Raw genomic sequence first — 6,172 nt, 5'->3', positions numbered from 1 at the left:
CCTATACTGTGACAGCACACTCCTCCTTTCCACCCCTGATTTCCCGTGTCCATTCACCCAGCTCGTAACCCTCTCTGCCTTCTCATCTCACCTCTGGACAGAAGCTGCCCATTTAGTCTCATGTATCTTCTTGAGCTAAGAAGCACACTCTTCACGAGTAACATTTTACGTCCCACAGTCCAGTCCAATCGTTATCTGAAGAGTTGGCCTCGGGAATTGTTTTAGTTCTGGGTTGACAGAGAGTCCAGGACCCTGCTTTCTGGGGTTCCTCTGGTCTCAGTCAGACCATTAAGTCTCGTCTTTTTACTAGAATTTGAGTTCTGCATCCCACCTTTCTCCTGCTTAGCAGCCAAGCTCTTAACTACTACTCCACCAGGGCTCCATATATATATGTATATATAATCACCACACCTGAGAGAAGGGAATAGAATCTTTCCTTTACACAGCTTATGAATTGAGTCCCTGAGAATCTACATGCTTGCCCTGGTTCACCGGAAATATTGGCCTTGTCACTTAAAGGACACTGAGCCTGTGAAGCCCACCTGGGCATGAGCCACAATGTTGAGGCTCCACAACAGTGGGAAAGGCAATGCCAGGGTCAGACCCCAGAAACCTTCACACCTGATGATGTCCACGTCCAGTGGAACACACCTGAAGGGTGGATCCAGCCAGGTGTGAGTCCAGCTCCTTCCTTCAGCCATGGGTGCAGATGGGTGGGCCAGTCAGCCACTGAGTGCAGGACCTGGTGTTCCTGGGACTATCTCTAATTTTTCTCCTGAAGACCTCACCCCTGCGCATACCAAAACTGTATATTCATTGGGGAATATGCTCTTTTTAGAAATACAAACAGGACTACTCTAACCCTTAAACCAAACACTGTCACTCCCAGTGAATCATCCCAATCAGGTAATCTTCTCAGAGTTGTAGCTGAGCATATGGATCCAAGGCACAAAGTCATTTTGGAGCTTGGGCCCAGCTGATCTGGAAGAGGGTCCTGAGAGGAAGCATTTTACCAGGTGGGCTCTGGGGGAGGAGATAAGAATGCCTGATGAGAGGAGAATGAAGACATATGAGACAATTTCAAAAGCAAAAGTCAGTAGTGTCTGTGACCCAACAAAGGGATTTGGAAAATGTCCTACCAGCCACTTTTGCCTTGTGGTTACCCATTCCAATTCCCTGTCTGCTATGCCATCTCAGGCAAAACACTTATTAAACACCTACTATATGCTGGGCAAAGGAGTCCCTGATGGCACCGTGGTTAAGCGCTGGGCTGTTACCTGAAAGGCCGGTCGTTGGAACCCACCAGCAGCTCTGTGGGAGAAAAGACCTGGCGATCTGCTCCCATAAAGATGACAGCCTAGGAAATCCTATCTGGCTGTTCTACTCTGTCCTATAGGGTCTCTGTGAGTCGGAATCAACTAGACAGCATACAACAAAACGAACATATGCTGGGCATTGTCTTTAGGAGAGTTTGTAAGAGGAACCAAGCACTTCCTGCCTTTGAGCTTGGCAGAGATTGGTAAGGAAATTATCACACAAGTAGTGTGACATGTACATATGCTTTGTGAACAAAGATGAGGACCATTAACCCTGATCAACAAGTCACAAAAACTTCATAAAAGACATTTCAGGTGAGGTCTGAGGTGTAACTAGGAGCCCAACAGATAAGAGATTTGGGAGAGCACTGACACAGGTGAGAATTGCTCAGCATCCAGGACCTGAATTTCTTTACCTGGGCCTGGCCAGGGTTCAGACTAAGCTAACTGAGAAACCTGGCCAGAAAGAGTATCATGAGCCATGAAGAGAAATGAAGTCCTGATACATTCTACACCATGGATGGGCATTGAAAACATTATGCTGAGTGAAATAAATCATACGTAGAATATCTAAAAGAGGTAAGCATATAGAGAACAAAGTTTATTAGTGGTTACCAGGGGCAGAAGGGAGGGGGAAAGATGGAGCTGTTCCTCAAGGGGCATTGAACTTTTGTTAATTGTGATAGAAAAATTTGGAAATGGATAGTGGTGATGGTTGCACAACATGATAAACGTAATTCATGTCACTGAATTGCGTGTGTGAAAAATGTGATGCTAACAAGTGTTTGTCTGTGTGTGTGTGCGCGTGTGTTTGTATCCGCTGCTGTCGAGTCGATTCTGACTCACAGTGACCCTACAGGACAGAGTAGAACTGCCCCAGGTGTTTTCTCCCCCAGAGTGGTTGGCGGGTTATCAGGCGAGCGCTTAAGCATTGCACCACCAGGGCTGCTTAGACTAGAGCTGCTGAAGTGTTTTCTTCTTTTCTAAATATTGCATCCTTGACCTCACACAGACACTAGAGGGCACTCTGAGTTTACCAGACCTACAGTATGGTGCCTAACCTCCTAGTGGCTTTCTCACTTACATTAAGATTTGGTAAATATTTCCTTCTCCAAACAAATTGCATGTGTTAATTAATCATGCCTTATTTTACCGTTTAGTGAATGAAAACAGACATATAAATAAATGTAACGCAATTAAAAAGCAAACAACATACTGAGTTCAAATGGTAGTAAACATCCATGTCTAAAGAGTGACATAATTTTTAGACAATTTGATCAGGTCCGTGGGTGGAGCAAATTGTTTGCACTTAACTACTAACCTAAAGGTTGCTGGTTCGAACCCACCCATTGATGCTGCAGAAGAAAGACCGGGAGATTTGCCGTCATGGTGACCTGCTTCCATAAAGATTACAGCCAGGAAAACCCTGTGGAGCTCAGCTCTACTCTCCCACACAGAGGGTCATCCTGAGTCAGAACTGACTTGACAGCAACAGGTTGGGGTTTTTTGGTTTGTCTTTTATCTTAAGACAAATGAATTATTTCTATTAGGTTTTTTCTTTTTTTTGTGTTTTAGATTTTTCATTTTGAGGGTTGTTTTGTTTTGTTTTTGTCTCTCTTGGAATTATCTTCCATGTTTTGACTTGGTTCAAAATTCAAAAGGTTCAAAAATGTTAAAAGTCTCTCTGTCTCACCCCTAATATTAGTTTCTTGCTTGTCTTCTAAGGACTGATTGCTTTTATGCATATATAAACAAAAATAAATGTACATGAATGTATTATTTTCCTCTTTTCACACAAATTTTAGCAGACTACATATACTTTTCTGTACCTTGTTTTTTTTTACCCTTAGCAGTATATCATTTCATGAATGAGGGAATGACGGTACATCACAAGCTTCCTATTTTTTTTTTTTTTGGTCTTCATGGTATTGCGTTGTATAGATAAGCAATGCTTTTTGGCCAGTCCCCTACTGATAGACATTTTGATTATTTCTAGTTTGTTTGTTGGTTTTTGCTTCTATAAACAATACTGCAATATGTAATTTCGAATAGATTCATTTTGCAAGTATACACATATGTTTTTGGACGCATTCCTAGAAGTGGAACTGCTGGGTATATACATTTTTAATTTGGACAAATGTTGCCTAATTGCCCTGCCTAGAAACATTCCCAGTTTGCATTCCCATCTGCAATATGTGAGAGTACCTGGTTTGGCAGTTATTTTTTAAATTAAAAAAATACATAGATACACATATTTGGGAGCCATCTGTGTATAGATGGTATTTAAAATCCTGGGGCTGGATTAAACTAGAGCAATTAGGAAGACCTTAGAGAGAAAAGCCAGCCACAAGCCGTCCAGGTAAAGCTCTCCAGCTCTTCAACATTTAGAGCAAAAGTAACTGGCAAAGGAGTCTGAGAAGAAGCAGCCAGTGCGGCAGAGAGAAAACGAGAACTGTATAATGTCGCAGAAGCTTCAAAAAAAGGGGAGGGGGTGTTTTAAGAAGAGAAGATGTATGAAATAATACAAATACTTTGTAGAATAATCTGATATTCTGTAATAAAGCAAAACATATGCACACATAAAACCAAAAAACCAAACCGCTTGCCGTCAAGTCAATTCCAACTCCTAGTAACCAACCCTATAGGACAGAGTAGAACTATCCCATAGAGTTTCCAAGGAGCTACTGGTGGATTCAAACTGCCAGCCTTTTGGTTAGCAGCTAAGCATTTAACCACTGTACCACCAGGGCTCCACATTATCTGGTAATTCCATTCCTACATACATATCCTAGGGGAGCTTGCCCACAGGACCAAGGAGAAAAGTCCCAAAATGTTCACTTCAGAAATATCTGTAATAGAAAACAACTAGAAACAACCTGAAGGCCAACATAGAGGGGATGAGATAAATTGTAGCATATTCATACCATGGAATAGTATCCAGCAATGAAAACAAATAAGCTATATGTATAAACATGGATTCAGCTCGTACACAATGTTAAAACTGAAAATGCAAGCTGCAGAATGATACATTCCGCAAGAATCCATTTATACAAAGTCTAAAGACATGCAAAACAAAAGGGTTAAAAAATTACTTAGTAAAAATATAGAGGTATACACCAAATTGAACAGACACACACACCACAGGTGGTTCTGGCTTTGCACAGTACCGTGTTAACTGAAACCTGAATGTCAGAACCATGCAAAGTAAGGTATATTTATATTATTTGTTTTATATACTACGTATAACAAAAACGTTACCAACTGACAAAGCTGGGGGTGGCTTCAGAAAGATTTCTTATAATTCTATATTCTTTTCTTTCTGCTAGAACTACTCGATAATATAAGTTGTGAAGTAAATTCACAGGAATTGAGCAAGAATAAATAAAGAAAAACAAGAGGATGGAGTGGTCCAATGTAGGGAAAGCTGCTGAGAGGCAAGGAAAGACGAGAACGCAAACATCTCCATTAGACATGGCAACACTGCGGATGTTAGTGACCTTGACGAGAACAATTTTCCTGGAGGAAAGTGAGTTGAAGCCAGAATGGAGGAGATAGAATGTGAAAGAAGGATGAGGAATTGTGGAGGCAGGGGCAAACAGGCCTAGGTGTCAAATACTGGGGGTGGGGCGGGCAAACCCAGAGATAGGGTTGAATTCTGAGCATTCTTCTTTTGGTCCAAAGCTTAGAGAAAGAGAATTAACATTTATTTAGCTCTTTACACAATCTTCAGAGAAATCTTCTCAAGTAGGTTTTACAAGTTGAGGCAGGAATTCCTCCAGCAGCCTCTGGGCCCCTCAGAGAAATTAAGTACTTTGCCCTCGTTTCTGAATACAAAGAAGAATAATGTGAGGTTCCTGGGGCCTGGGCCTGCCAATCTGAAGTATTATTCTCCATAATGTGTGAAAAATCGGTAGGTTTTGCCCTCAAGGGATTTTTTCCCCTAAATTCTTTGTTAGAATATTTGCAATATCTGTACCTGACAAACAACTCATGTACAGAGTATATAAACAACTCAGTAATAAAAAAAGACAAATAACTAACAACAACCCAAAAACATGAGTGAAAGGCTTAAACAGGCCCTTTATAAAGGACAGATACATGAATGGCCAACACACATATGAAAAGGTGCTGCTTACTGGTCATTTGGGAAAAAGCAAAATAAAACCACAATGAGGAGCCACCGCACAATGTTTAGAATGGCGAAAATTAAACAGATTAACAACTCTAAGTGTTGGCAAGGATGTGGAGCAGCCAGAACTCTCATCCATTGCCTATAGGGGTATAAAATGGAACTACCACTTTAGAGATCATTTGTAGGTTCTTAGAAAGTTAAACAAGTGCCTATGACTAGCATTTCCATTCCTTAGGTATTTACTCAAGAGAAATGAATATGTATGTCCATGAAAACCATGTAAAAAAAAAATGTTGAGAGTTGCTATATTTGTAATAATAAAAAACTGGGAATACCCCCAAAATGTCCAATTGTGACCCAATCATGTAATGAAATACTACTTAGCAATGAAAATGAACACACTGCCAACACATGCAATAAAATCGATGAATCACATAGACATTATGCCAAATGCAAAAAGCCATATGCAAAGGAGGCCATACCATGAGAGTGCATTGATACGATGTTTTAAAACAGGTGAGAAACTAAGCTGTGCCGATAGTCATCAGAACAGTGGTTTCTTAGCAGGAGAGGGGAGTCTGAATGGAAGGGGGCAGAAGGAACTGTCTAGGACAATGGAAATGTTCTGTATCTTGATAGGGATGTAGGTGACATGACTGTATTTATTTGTCAGAATTCATTGATTGGTACACTAAAGATCTGTTCATCTCATTAGAGGGAAATT

This window comes from Trichechus manatus, unplaced genomic scaffold, assembly GCF_000243295.1.
Source record: "Trichechus manatus latirostris isolate Lorelei unplaced genomic scaffold, TriManLat1.0 scaffold00295, whole genome shotgun sequence".
NCBI classification, from domain to species: Eukaryota; Metazoa; Chordata; class Mammalia; order Sirenia; family Trichechidae; genus Trichechus; species Trichechus manatus.
This window is presented reverse-complemented; position numbering follows the sequence as displayed.